Raw genomic sequence first — 16,207 nt, 5'->3', positions numbered from 1 at the left:
TCTTCCTCGGTAATTAATATTCCTCCTTAATTAGTACGATCGTGAACTTATTTAGTGATTAAATATTTCTCATCTTAGGAGTTCTATGATTCAAGACCAAGAGCATCTTCTTGAATACTTCCAAAGATGTAACATTTTAATCTCAAGGAATAAGAATAATAACATAAAATCGTGAACAACACATAAATTATTATTAAAAGATAACTTTCAAAACACACATCGTTCAGTCTCCTATTTGTTTTTAAAGTTTCTCATATACATAATAAATGCATAAACTCTAAAACTAGAAGTCTTTTTTAGTCTTCATGCTACTCTCCATGATCTTGTAGATCCATGGATTCGAAATGAATTTCGCTTTTGGCTTGTGATAAGGGCTTAGTGAAGGGATCAGGTGTGTTGCTGTTGGTGTCAACCCATAACAATGAAATTTTGCCTTTTTCTATCGTCTGGGTCTGTCATAAAACTAGCATCAGTGTAGCCTTTTACAATAAGCTCTCTTTGACCACCATAGACAAGAAACTTATTCTTGGTCCTTTTTAGGTACCTAAGAATATTCTTGATCGTAGTCCAATGATCAGAATCAGGTGAAGCTTGATGACGACTTGTCATTCTCAGAGCATACGCGACATCAGGTCTTGTGCTTGTCATAGCATACATGATGGAACCTACACCTGAAGCATAGGAAACATTCTCCATGTATTCAATGTCTTTGCATGTTGTGACACACTGCGACTTTTCTTGGACTTTTCTAAGTTGCATAGACATACTCATTAGTACATTTCTTTTCTTAGACTTTTCCATATGGAACCTTTCCAAGATTTTGTCAATATACACATTTTGACTTAGACCAATGAGCTTAAGAGACCTGTCTCTATATATCTTAATCCCTAGGATATATTGAGGCTCGTCCATGTCTTTCATTGAAAAGATTATTTTCAATGAGTTCTTTGTTTTCTCTATCAAAGTTTTTTCATTACCTATCAGTAATATGTCATCCACATATAAGACCAAGAAACACAATGTGGCTCCCACTAATCTTCTTGTATACACAAGATTCTTCCTTACTTTGAATGAATCCAATAGTTTTAACCTCTTCATAAAAGCGTTTGTTCCAACTCCTAGATGCTTGCTTCAAGCCATAAATAGCTATTGAAGTTTACACACTTTGCATTTTTTGGATCTTCAAAACATTGAGGTTGTACCATGTACACTTCCATATTTCATTATCATGCAATGCAGCAATAGCTAGTATTATCCGAATATATTTAAACATGACAACTGGTGAAAAAGTTTCATCATAGTCAAATCCTTGAATTTGAGTAAAACCTTTTGCTACTAGTCTTACCATGTACGTTGTCAAGTTACCATTCATGTCCATCTTCAAAACAGTTGAAGGTGTTTGAAGTACTCTAGTAGTGATTCCATATGGCAAGTTAACAGGGCATTTACAACCCCAATTACAATAGTCCAATTGAAGGTATTTGGAGCACTCTAATAGTGTCTCCTGATGACAATATAATAGGGCATTTATAACCCTAATTCAACACTCCAATTGAAGGTGCTTGCAGCACTCTAGTAGTGATTCCATATGGCTGGATAATAGGCCATTTACACACCTGATACAACACTCCAATTGAAGGTATTTGGAGCACTCTAGTAGTGTCTCTATATGGCAAAATAATAGGGCATTTACAACTCTAATACAACACTCCAATTCAAAGTGTTTGGAGCACTTTATTAGTTTTTCAAGATTGCATGATAATAGGGTATTTACAAACCTAATAGAACACTCAAATTGAAGTTGTTGGGAACAATCTAGTGATGTCTCTATATGGCCTGAGAAGATGGTAGTTATAACCATAATAAAACAATCCAAGTGAAGGTTTTTGGAGCACTATAGTATTGTCTCCAGATGGGATGATAGGGCATTTATAACCCTAATGCAACACTCAAATTAAAGGTGTTCGGAGCACTCTAGTAGTGTCTCCATATGGCAAGATAATAGGGCATTTACAACCCTAATACAACAGTCCAATAGAAGATAGTTGGAGCACTATATTAGTGTCTCTATATGGCAAGATAGTAGGTCATTTACAACCCCAATACAACACTCCAACTGAAGGTGTTCGGAGCACTCTAGTATGTCTCCAGATGGATCGGGCATTTCCAACCCTAATACAACACTCAAAATTGATGGTGTTTGGAGCACTCGAGTAGTCTCTCCACATGGCAATATAATAGGGCATTTACAACCCTAATTCAACACTCCACTTGAAGGTGTTTGGAGCACTCTAGTAGTGATTCCATATAGCTAAATAATAGGGCATTTACAACCCTAATACAACACTTAAATTAAAGGTGTTTGTAGCACTCCAGTGGTGTCTCCAAATGACAAGATAATAAGGCATTTACAACCCCAACACAACACTCTAATTGAAGGTGTTTGGAGCACTATAGTAGTGTCTCTATATGGCAAGATAGTAGGACATTTAAAACCCCAATACAACACTCCAATTGAAGGTGTTTGGAGCTCTCTAGTGAATCCAAATGGCAATATAATAGGGCATTTACAACCGTAATACAATAGTCCAATTGAACGTATTTGGAGCACTCTAGTAGTGTCTCTATATGGCTAGATAGTAGGACATTTACAATCCCAATACAACACTCCAATTGAAAGTGTTTTGGAGCATTGTAGCAGTGTCTCCAGATGGAAAGATTGTAGGACATTTAAAACCCCAATACAACACTCCAATTGAAGGTGTTTGGAGCTCTTTAGTATGTCTCCAGCTGGAAAGATAATAGGGCATTTACAACCCTAATACAACACTCAAAATTGAAGGTGTTTTGGAGAACTCGAGTAGTGTCTCCAGATGGCAATATAATAGGGCATTTACAACCCTAATTTAACACTTCAATTAAAGGTGTTTCGAGCACTCTAGTAGTGATTCCTTATGGCTAAATAATTTTGGCATTTACAACCCTAATATAATACTCCATTTGAAGGTATTTACACCACTTTAGTAGTGTCTCTACAAGGCAAGACAACAGGGCATTTACAACCATAATACAACACTCCATTTGAAGGTATTTAGAGCACTTTAGTAGTGTCTCCAGATGGAAATATAATAGACCATTTACAACCCAAATACAACACTGAAATTAAAGGTGTTTGGAGCACTCTAGTGGTGTCTCTAGATGGCAAGATAATAGGGCATCTATAACCCCAATACAACACTCAAATTGAGGGTGTTTAGAGCACTCTAGCATGTCTCCAGATGGCAAGATCATAGGGCATTTACAACCCTAAAACAACACTCCAATTGAAAGTGTTTGGAGTACTCTAGTAGTGTCTCCAGATGGCAAGATAATAGGGCATTTACAACCCTAATACAGTACTCCAATTGAAGGCATTACGAGGACTTTAGTCGTGTCTACATATGCCAAGATAGTACGGTATTTACAACCCCAATATAGCACTCCAATTGAAGGTGTTTGGAGCAATCTAGTATGTCTCTAGAGGGCACGATAATAAGGCATTTACAACCAAAAAACAACACTCCAATTGAAGGTGTTTGAAGTACTCTAGTAGTGATTCCATATAGCAAGATAATAGGGTATTTACAACCCCAATACAACACTCCAATTGAAGGTGTTTGAAGTACTCTTGTCGTGATTCCATATGGCAATATAATAGGGCATTTACAACCCTAATACAATAGTCCAATTGAAGGTATTTGGAGCACTCTAGTAGTGTCTCTATATGGCAAGATAGTAGGACATTTACAACCCCAATACAACACTCCAATTGAAAGTGTTTTGGAGCATTGTAGTAGTGTCTCCAGATGGCAAGAGTGTAGGACATTTAAAACCCCAACACAACACTCCAATTGAAGGTGTTTGGAGCTCTATAATATGTCTCCAGCTGGAAAGATAATTGGGCATTTACAACCTTAATTCAAAATTGAAGGTGTTTGGAGCACTCGAGTAGTGTCTCCAGATGACAAGATAATAGGGCATTTACAACCCTAATACAACACTCCAATTGAAGGTATTTGGAGCACTTTAGTAGTGTCTCAAGATGGAAAGATAATAGGACATTTACAACCCAAATACAACACTGAAATTAAAGGTGTTTGGAGCACTCTAGTGGTGCCTCCAGATGACAAGATAATAGGGCATTTACAACCCCAATACAACACTCCAATTGAAGGTGTTTAGAGCACTCTAGCATGTCTCCAGACAGCAAGATAATAGGGCATTTACAACCCTACAACGACACTCCAATTGATAGTGTTTTAAGTACTCTAGTAGTGTCTCCAGATGACAAGATAATAGGCCATTTACAACCCAAATACAATACTCCGATTGAAGTCATTAGGAGGACTCTAGTAGTGTCTCTATATGGCAAGATAATAGGCCATTTACAACTCTAATACAACACTCCAATCGAAGGTGTATAGAGCACTATAGTAGTGTATCCAAATAGAAAGATAATAGGGCATTTACAACCCTAATACAACACTCCAATTGAAGGTATTTGGAGCACTCTAGTATGTCTCAAGATGGCCAGATAATAGGGTATTTACAACACCAATACAACACTCCAATTGAACGTGCTTGGAGCACTCTAGTATGTCTCTGGGCAATATAATAGGGCATTTACAACCCTAAAACAACACTTCAATTGATGGTGTTTTAAGTACTCCAGTAGCGTCTCCACATGGCAAGATAATAGGTCATTTACAACCCAAATACAATACTCCAATTGAAGTCATTAGGAGGACTCTAGTAGTAGTGTCTCTATATGGCAAGATAATAGGCCATTTACAACCGTAATACAACACTCCAATCGAAGGTGTATAGAGCACTATAGTAGTGTATCCAAATAGAAAGATAATAGGGCATTTACAACCCTAATACAACACTCCAATTGAAGGTATTTGGAGCACTCTAGTATGTCTCCAGATGGAAAGATAATAGGGCATTTACAACCCTGATACAACACTCCAATTGAAGGTATTTGGAACACTCTAGTAGTGTCTCCAGATGGCAAGATAATAGGGCATTTACAACTCCAATGGAAGACTCCAATTGAAGGTGTTTGGAGTACTCTAGTAGTGTCTCCCGATGGCCTAATAATTGGGCATTGACAGCCCTAATACAACACTCCAATTGAAGATATTTGGAGGGCTCTAGTAGTACCTCTATATGGCACCATAATAGGGCATTTACAACTGTAATACAACACTGCAATTGAGGGTGTTTAGAGCAGTCTGGTAGTGTCTCCAGATGGAAAGATAATAGGGCATTTACAACCCAAATACAACACTTAAATTAAAGGTGTTTGGAGCACTCTAGTGGTCTCTCCTGATGGCCAGATAATAGGGTATTTACAACCCCAATATAGCACTCCAATTGAAGGTGTTTGGAGCAATCTGGTATGTCTCTAGACGACAAGATAAAAAGGCATTTACAACCCTAAAACAACACTCCAATTGATGGTGTTTGAAGTACTCTAGTAGTGATTCCATATGGCAAGATAATAGGGCATTTACAACCCTAATACAACAGTCCAATTGAAGGTATTTGGAACACTCTAGTAGTGTCCCTAGATGGCAAGATTGTAGGACATTTAAAACCCCAATACAACACTCCAATTTAATGTGTTTGGAGCTCTCTAGTATGTCTGCAGCTGGAAGGATAATAGGGCATTTACAACCCTAATTCAAAATTGAAGATGTTTGGAGCACTCGAGTAGTGTCTCCAGACGGCAATATAATAGGGCATTTACAACCCTAATTCGACACTCCAATTGATGGTATTTAGACTACTCTAGTAGTGTCTCTAAAAAACAAGACAACAGGGCATTTATAACCTTAATACAACACTCCATTTGAAGGTATTTAGAGCACTTTAGTAGTGTCTCCAGATGGAAGGATAATAGGACATTTACAACCCAAAAACAACACTGAAATTAAAGGTGTTTGGAGCACTCTAGTGGTGTCTCTAGATGACAAGATAATAGGGCATCTATAACCTCAATACAACACTCAAATTGAGGGTGTTTAGAGCACTCTAGCATGTCTCCAGATGGCAAGATCATAGGGCATTTACAACCCTAAAACAACACTCCAATTGAAGGTGTTTGGAGTACTCTAGTAGTGTCTCCAGATGGCAAGATAATAGGGCATTTACAACCCTAATACAGTACTCCAATTGAAGGCATTACGAGGACTTTAGTCGTGTCTACATATGCCAAGATAGTAGGACATTTACAACCCCAATACAACATTCCAATTGAAAGTGTTTTGGAGAATTGTAGTAGTGTCTCCAGATAGCAAGATAATAGGGCATTTAATACAGTACTCCAATTGAAGGTGTTTGAAGTACTTTAATAGTGATTCCATATGGCAAGATAACAGGGCATTTACAACCCCAATTACAATAGTCCAATTGAAGTTATTTGGAGCACTCTAGTAGTGTCTATATATAGCAAGATAATATGGTATTCACCACCCTAATACAACAATCCAATTGAAGATGTTTTGAGCACTCTAGTAGTGTCTCCAAATGGCAAGATGGCATTTACAACCCCAATAGAAAACTCCAATTGAAGGTGTTTGGAGTACTCTAGTAGTGTCTCCAGATGGCAGGATAATTGGGCATTGACAGCCCTAATACAACACTCCAATTAAAGATATTTAGAGGGCTCTTGTAGTGTCTCTTTATGGCAACATAATAGGGCATTTACAACTCTAATACAACACTCCAATTAAGGGTGTTTAGAGCACTCTGGTAGTGTCTCCAGATGGAAAGATAATAGGGCATTTACAACCCTAATACAACACTTAAATTAAAGGTGTTTAGAGCACTCTAGTGGTGTCTCTTGATGGCCAGGTAATAGGGTATTTACAACCCCATTATAGCACTCCAATTGAAGGTGTTTGGAGCAATCTAGTATGTCTCTAGAGGGCACGATAATAAGGCATTTACAACCAAAAATCAACACTCCAATTGAAGGTGTTTGAAGTACTCTAGTACTGATTCCATATGGCAAGATAATAGGGCATTCACAACCCCAACACAACACTCCAATTGAAAGTGTTTGAAGTACTCTTGTAGTGTTTCAATATGACAATATTATAGGGCAGTAACAATCCTAATATAATAGTCCAATTGTAGGTATTTGGAGCACTCTAGTAGTGTCTATATGGCAAGATAGACACTAATTAAAAGTGTTTTGGAGTATTGTAGTAGTGTTTCCAGATGGCAAGATTGTAGGACATTTAAAACCCCAAAACAACACTCCAATTGAAGGTGTTTGGAGCTCTCTAATATGTCTCCAGCTGGAAAGCTAATAGGGCATTTACAATCCGAATTCAAAATTGAAGGTGTTTGGAGCACTCGAGTAGTGTCTCCAGATGGCAATATAATAGGGCATTTACCACCCTAATCAACACTCCAATTAAAGATGTTTGGAGCACTCTAGTAGTGATTTCATATGGCTAAATAATAGGGCATTTACAACCCTAATACAATACTCCAATTGAAGGTATTTAGACCACTCTAGTAGTGTCTCTACAAGGCAAGACAACAGGGCATTTACAACCATAAAACAACACTCCATTTGAAGGTATTTAGAGCACTTTAGTAGTGTCTCCAGATGGCAAGATAATAGGACATTTGCAACCCAAATATAACACTGAAATTAAAGGTGTTTGGAGCACTCTAGCGGTGTCTCCAGACGACAAGATAACAGGGCATTTACAACCCCAATACAACACTCCAATTGAAGGTGTTTAGAGCACTCTAGCATGTCTCCAGACAGCAAGATAATAGGGCATTTACAACCCTTAAACGACACTCCAATTGATGGTGTTTTAAGTACTCTAGTAGTGTCCCCAGATGACAAGATAATAGGCCATTTACAACCCAAATACAATACTCCAATTGAAGTCATTAGGAGGACTCTAGTAGTGTCTCTATATGGCAAGATAATAGGCCATTTACAACCGTAATACCACACTCCAATTGAAGGTATTTGGAGCACTCTAGTATGTCTCAAGATGGAAAGATAATAGGGCATTTACAACCCTGATACAACACTCAAATTGAAGGTATTTGGAACACTCTAGGTCTCCAGATGGCAAGATAATAGGGCATTTACAACCCCAATGGAAGACTCCAATTGAAGGTGTTTGGAGTACTCTAGTAGTGTCTCCAGATGACAGGATAATTGGGCATTGACAGCCCTAATACAACACTTAAATCAAAGGTGTTTGGAGCACTCCAGTGGTGTCTCCTGATAGCCAGATAATAGGGTATTTTACAACTCCAATATAGCACTCCAATTGAAGGTATTTGGAGAAATCTGGTATGTCTCTAGAGGGCAAGATAAAAAAGCATTTACAATCCTAAAACAACACTCCAATTGATGGTGTTTGAAGTACTCCAGTAGTGATTGCATATGGCAAGATAATAGGGCATTTACGACCCTAATACAACAGTCCAATTGAAGGTATTTGGACGACTCTAGTTGTGTCCCAATATGGCAAGATAGTAGGACATTTACGACCCCAGTATAACACTCCAATTGAAGGTGTTTTGGAGCATTCTACTAGTGTCCCTGGATTACATGATAATAGGTCATTTGCAACCCCAATTGAAGACTCGAATTGAAGGTGTTTGGAGTACTCTAGTAGTGTCTCCAGATGACAAGATAATAGGGCATTTACAACCCTAATACAATACTCCAATTGAAGGCATTACGAGGACTCTAGTCGTGGACATTTACAACCCTAATACAACACTCCAATTGAAGGTGTTTTGGAGCATTGTAGTAGTGTCTCCAGATGGCAAGATAATAGGGCATTTACAACCCTAAAACAACACTCCAATTGAAGGTGTTTGAAGTACTCTAGTAGTGATTCCATATGGCAAGATAACAAGGCATTTACAACCCTAAAACAACACTTATATTATAGGTATTTGACGCACTCTAGTGGTGTCTCCAGGTGGCAAGATAACAGGGCATATATAACCCCAATACAGCACTCTAATTGAAGGTGTTTGGGGAGTACTCTAGTAGTGTCTCTATAAGGCAAGATTGTAGGACATTTATAACGCCAATACAACACTCCAATTGATGATATTTGGAGTTCTCTAGTATGTCTCCAGCTGGAAAGACAATAGGGCATTTACAACCCTAATACAACACTCCAATTGAAGGTGTTCGGTGCACTCTAGTGGTGTCTCCAGATGGCAAGATAATAGGGCATTTACAACCCTAATACAACACTCCAATTGAAGGTATTTGGAGCACTATAATAGTGTCTCTCTATGACATAATAATGGGGCATTTACGACCCTAATACAATACTCAAATTGATGGTGTTTGGAGCATTCTAGTATTCTCTCGAGATTGCATGATAATAGGACATTTACAACCCTAATAGAATACTCAAATTGACGGTGTTTGGAGCACTCTAGTAGTGTCTCCAGAAGTAGGGCATTTACAACCCTAATACAACACTCCAATTGAAGGTATTTGGAGCATTCTATTAGTGTCTCGAGATTGCATGATAATCGGGCATTTACAACCCCAATAGAATACTCAAATTGACGGTGTTTGGAGCACTCTTGTAGTGTATTCAGAAGGCAAGATAATAGGGCATTTACAACCCTAATACAACACTCCAATTGAAGGTATTTGGAGCACTATAATAGTGTCTCTCTATGACATAATAATGGGGCATTTACGACCCTAATACAATACTCAAATTGATGGTGTTTGGAGCATTCTAGTATTCTCTCGAGATTGCATGATAATAGGACATTTACAACCCTAATAGAATACTCAAATTGACGGTGTTTGGAGCACTCTAGTAGTGTCTCCAGAAGGCAAGATAATAGGGCATTTACAACCCCAATAGAAGACTCCAATTGAAGATGTTTGGAGTACTCTAGTAGTGTTTCCAGATGACAAGATAATTGGACATTTACAACCCTAATACAACACTCCAATTGAAGGTATTTCGAGCGCTCTACTAGTCTCTATATGCCAAAAAATAGGGCATTTACAACCCTAATAGAACACTCAAATTGAAGGTGTTTGAAGCACTCTAGTAGTGTCTCCAGATGACAAAATAATAGGAAATTTACAACCCTAATGCAACAGTCCAATAGAAGATAGTTGGAGCACTCTAGTAGTCTCTATATGGCAAGATAGTAGCATTTACAACCCTAATACAACACTCAAAATTGAAGGTGTTTGGAGCACTCGAGTAGTGTCTCCGGATGGCAATATAATAGGGCATTTACAACCATAACTTAACACTCCAATTGAAGGTGTTTGGAGCACTCTAGTAGTGATTCCATATGGCTAAATAATAGGGCATTTACAACCCTAATAGAATACTCCAATTGAAGGTATTTAGACCACTCTAGTAGTGTCTCTACAAGGCAAGAAAACAGGACATTTACAACCATAATACAACACTCCATTTGAAGGTATTTAGAGCACTTTAGTAGTGTCTCCAGATGGAAAGATAATAAGACATTTACAACCCAAATACAGCACTGAAATTAAAGGTGTTTGGAGCACTCTAGTGGTTCCTCCAGATGGCAAGATAATAGGGTATTTACAACCCCAATACAACACTCCAATTGAAGGTGTTTGGAGCTCTCTAGTATGTCTCCAGCTGGAAAGATAATAGGGCATTTACAACCCTAATACAACACTCAAATTGAAGATGTTTCTTGCACTCTAGGAGTGTCTCCAGATGGCAAGATATAAGGCATTTACAACCCCAATTCAACCCTTAAATTAAAGGTGTTTTGAGCACTCTTGTGGTGTCTCCAGATTTCCAAATAATAGGGTATTTACGACCCCAAAACAGCACTCCAATTAAACGTGCTTGGAGCACTCTAGTATGTCTCCAGAGGGCAAGATAATAGGGCATTTACAACCCTAATACAACACTTCAATTGATGGTGTTTTAAGTATTCTAATAGTGTCTCCAGATGGCAACATAATTGGTCATTTACAACCCAAATACAATACTCCAATTGAAGTCATTACGAGGACTCTAGTAGTGTCTCTATATGGCAAGATAATAGGGCATTTACAACCCTAATACAACACTTCAATTGATGGTGTTTTAAGTATTCTAATAGTGTCTCCAGATGGCAACATAATTGGTCATTTACAACCCAAATACAATACTCCAATTGAAGTCATTACGAGGACTCTAGTAGTGTCTCTATATGGCAAGATAATAGTCCATTTACAACTCTAATACAACACTCCAATCGAAGGTGTATACAGCACTATAGTAGTGTATCCAAATAGAAAGATAATAGGGCATTTACAATCCTAGTACAACACTCCAATTGAAGGTGTTCGGAGCACTCTAGTATGTCTCATGATGGAAATTTAATAGGACATTTACAACCCAAATACAACACTCCAATTGAAGTTGTTTGGAGCACTCTAGTAGTGTCTCCAGATGGTAAGATAATAGAGCATTTACAACCCCAATAGAAGACTCCAATTGAAGGCATTTGGAGCACTCTAGTGGTGTCTCTAGATGGCAAGATAATAGGGCATTTACAACCCTAATACAACACTCCAATTGAAGGTATTTGGAGAACTATAATAGTGTCTCTTTATGGCAACATAATAGGGCATTTACAACTCTAATACAACACTCCAATTGAGGGTGTTTAGAGCACTCTGGTAGTATCTCCAGATAGAAACATAATAGGGCATTTACAACCCTAATACAACACTTAAATTGAAGGTGTTTGAAGCACTCTAATGGTGTCTCCTGATGGCCAGATAATAGGCTATTTACAACCCCAATATAGCACTCCAATTGAAGGTGTTTGGAGTAATCTAGTATGTCTCTAGAGGGCAAGATAACAAGGCCCTAAAACAACACTCCAATTGAAGGTGTTTGAAGTACTCTAGTATTGATTCCATATGGCAAGATAATAGGGCATTTACAACCCTAATACAACAGTCTAATTGAAGGTATTTGGACCACTCTAGTAGTATCCCTATATGGCAAGATAGTACGACATTTACAGCCCCAATATAACACTGTCAATTGAAGGTGTTTTGGAGCATTCTAGTAGTGTCCCTAGAGTGCATGATAGTAGGGCATTTACAACCCCAATCGAAGACTCGAATTGAAGGTGTTCGGAGTACTCTAGTAGTGTCTCCAGATGGCAAGATAATAGGGCATTTACAACCCTAATACAATACTCCAATTGAAGGCATTACGAGGACTCTAGTCGTGTCTCCATATGGCAAGATAATAGGATATTTACAACCCTAATGCAACACTCTAATTGAAGGTGTTTAGAGTACTCTAGTAGCGTCTATACATGGCAAAATAATAGGGCATTTACAACCCAAATGCAACACTCCAATTGAAGGTGTTTGGAGCATTCTAGTAGTGTCTCTAGATTTCATGATAATAGGGCATTTATAACCCTAATAGAACACTCAAATTGAAGGTGTTTGAAGCACTCTAGTAGTGTCTCCACATGGCATGATAATAAGGCATTTACAACCCTAATACAACACTCCATTTGATGGTATTAGGATCACTCTAGTAGTGTCTCTATATGGCAAGATAGTAGGACATTTACAACCCCAATACAACACTCCAATTAAAGGTGTTTGGAGGACTCTAGTATGTCTCCAAATGGAAATATAATAGGGCATTTACAACTCTGATACAACACTTAAATTGAAGGTGTTTGGAGAACTCGAGTAGTATATCCAGATGACAAGATAATAGGGCATTTACAACCCTAAAACAACACTTAAATTATAGGTGTTTGACGAACTCTAGTGGTGTCTCCGGATGGCAAGATAATCGGGCATATATAACTCCAATACAACACTCCAGTTGAAGGTGTTTGGAGCACTATAGTAATGTCTCTATATGGCAAGATTGTGGAACACTTAGAACCCCAATACAACACTCCAATTGAAGGTGTTTGGAGCTCTCTAGTATGTCTCCAGCTGGAAAGATAATATGGCATTTACAACCCTAATACAACACTCAAAATTGAAGGTGTTTTGGGCACTCCAGTAGTGTCTCAAGATGACAATATAATAGGACATTTACAACTTTAATTCAACACTCTAATTGAATGTGTTTGGAGCACTCTAGTAGTGTCTCTATATGGCAAGATAATAGAGCATTTACAACCCTAATACCTCTATTTGAAGGTGTTTAGAGCACTCTAGTAGTTTCTCCACATGGAAAGATAATAGGGCATTTACAACCCTAATACAACACTGAAATTAATGGTGTTTGAAGCACTCTATTGGTGTCTCCAAATGGCAAGATAATAGGTATTTGCAACCCGAATACAACACTCAAATTGAAGGTGATTGAAGTACTCCAGTAGTGTCTCCAGATGGCAAGATAATAGGGCATTTACAACCCTAATACAACAGTCCAATAGAAGATAGTTGGAGCACTCTAGTATTTTTACCATATGGCAAGATAATAGAACATTTACAACCCCAATACAACACTCCAATTGAAGGTGTTCGGAGCACTCTAGTATGTCTCCAGATGGAAAGTTAATAGGACATTTACAACCCTAATACAACCCTCAAATTGATGGTGTTTGGAGCATTCTAGTAGTGTCTCGAGATTGCATGATAATCGGGCATTTACAAGCCTAATAGAATACTCAAATTGACGGTGTTTGGAGCACTCTAGTAGTGTCTTCAGAAGGCAAGATAAGGGCATTTACAACCCCAATAGAAGACTCCATTGGAAGATGTTTGGAGTACTCTAGTAGTGACTTCAATGGCTAGATGTCGAGCCAGAACAAAAAAAAAACAATAGAATAGATATAGAAAATCGTAGTTAAGAGGGGTCATGAAAAGAATGGGTTCCAAATCACGATCGATTCCTTTTTCAAATCCTGCTGCAGCTGCACGGGCCCTTCCCGCATGCCACAAATGTCCTACAAAAAGGAAGAACCCTAAAACAAACTGAGAGGTTGCTAACCAACTTCTAGGAGTGACATAATTGACTGCATTGATCTCCGTAGCTACACCACCCACATAATTTAAAGAACCTAAAGGAGCATGAGTCATATATTCTGCCGAACGTCGTTCTTGCCAAGATTGTATGTCTTTTTTTAGCCTGCTCAAGTCCAAACCATTTGGACCCCTTAGAGGTTCTAACCAAGGAGCACGAAGATCCCAAAAACGCATCGTTTCTCCTCCAAAAATAACCTCTCCAGTTGGGGAACGCATTAGATATTTACCTAAACCTGTGGGTCCTCGTGCGGACCCCATATTAGCTCCATGACGTTGGTCTCTAACTAGAAAAGTACTTGAGCTTGAGAAGCTTCTGGCCTAGTGGGTCCATAAAACTCACTAGGATAAACAGTATTATTGAACCAGACAAAACAACAAGCAATGAAACCAAAGACAGATAAAGCACCTAAACTATAAGACAAATAGCCTCTCCAGACCATACAAATGCACGACGAGCCTATGCGAAGGGTTTGGTTAAGATATGCCAAATTCCACCAAGTATACAAATGGAACCTTACCATATATGTCCACCAATTATATCTTCTAAATCATCTACACTAACAATCCATCCTTCTCCTCCAAAATGAGATTTTAGTAAATAACCAAAAATGATACTGGGGCTAAGAGTTAAGTTGGTAATTTTTCTTACATCTCCCCCACCAGGAGCCCAGGTATCATATACGCCTCCAAAATAAACAGCTTTAAATACCAGAAGAAAAGCACCCAGACCTAACAAAATTAGGTGAATGCCCAAAATTGTAGTCATTTTATTTCGATCTTTCCATATATAACCAAAGAATGGAAAAGATTCTTCAAGAGTTTCAGGTCCAAGAAGTGTGATAAATACCGCCAAAACCTAAGACTGCAGAGGAAATTAAGTGAAGTACTCCAGATACAAAGTACGGAAAAGTATCTATAACTTCTCTTCCAGGACCTACCCCCCAACCTAAAGTAGCTAGGTGTGGAAGTAAAATTAATCCTTGCTCATACGTAGGTTTCTCTGGTACAAAATGTGCCACTTCAAAAGAATACGATTAATCCGGCATGAGCTACAGCATCTTTCTTGTAATTTGGCCTTGATATTTCTCTTAACCAGACTTAGTACATGAGGTAGGTTTGTAATCCGAGAGATAAAACCAATTATTAGCCGAGAAGTGAAACTTTCCATATATCGAGAGATAATGGATACCTTTAGTAAACCAAACAAGTAACTTAGGTGAAATACCAATAAATGAAAGTTGAGGTTTAAAAATCTAAGAGGGCAGAAATTACAATTCCTGTATCGTGTTTATTAAAGCCAATAAACGAGAGTTGAGGTTTAGGAACATCGGGTACGGTCAATATAACCCTACACACAATTATCAATACAGAAACAAGTGGCATGCTGTACTAACTAATGGCAAGTAATATTGCTTGTGAGAATTTCAATTTAATAGGGACTCTATAGACTTTTGCAGTCTTTCTCCTTTTTCGTTTTCTTGTTTTTACTCCTATGCCAGGAATTACTCTACTTATTGCTTGACGTAAAACATATACTGGATTTTGTTTTGTAACTCTGTTTTCAGTATTCTACCACTTTTCGGAAAGCTTGCGAGAAGATCTATAATTTGCTCCATTTTCTAAAATTTAAATAGACTTGGGGGCAATAACTTGATTCTTGGTATAATTCTAAACTAAATTAAACTAAATTAACCTAAATGCGTTGAAATTGGTCAAGTTATTGATATAAACCCTAGGAAAAAGTATACATAATTGGTGCTCATCAAATACAAAAAATAAATAAATTATAAATATTTCTATTTAAATAAAAAAAATCTAAAAAAAGAAAAAAAATATTGAAACCGGAAATTTTTTTTACGGTTTCTTCTTCTTTTTATTTTTTTTAGCCACTAGTTTTGGAATTCTAAAATCGAATTTTTTTTTTCAAGTTTTAGACTGAATTACCGGAAAAATATTTCCGGTTTGGGTAGATTTCGAAATCCTACCCATCTTTGGTTATTTTTTAAAATTTAATTATTTTTTGGTTATTTACAAAAATATTATATTGAAGTCGGCGTCAATTGAGAAGTGCGACCCGTTTTGTTATATATATATATATAGAGAGAGAGAGAGGTGGGCTACGGTGAG

General features: G+C 37.8%; 1 pseudogene; it reads right to left on the bottom strand.

The window, feature by feature from the left end:
- Positions 1 to 408: 408 nt before the first annotated feature.
- On the bottom strand, positions 409 to 16,069 carry LOC144546635 (photosystem II CP43 reaction center protein pseudogene; annotated as a pseudogene).
- Between the last annotated feature and the right edge of the window lie 138 nt (positions 16,070 to 16,207).

This window comes from Carex rostrata, chromosome 30 (genome assembly GCF_964058835.1).
Source record: "Carex rostrata chromosome 30, lpCarRost1.2, whole genome shotgun sequence".
Classification (NCBI taxonomy): Eukaryota; Viridiplantae; Streptophyta; class Magnoliopsida; order Poales; family Cyperaceae; genus Carex; species Carex rostrata.
The sequence above is the reverse complement of the archived record's forward strand: the minus strand, read 5'-3'. Positions and strand labels throughout refer to the sequence as shown.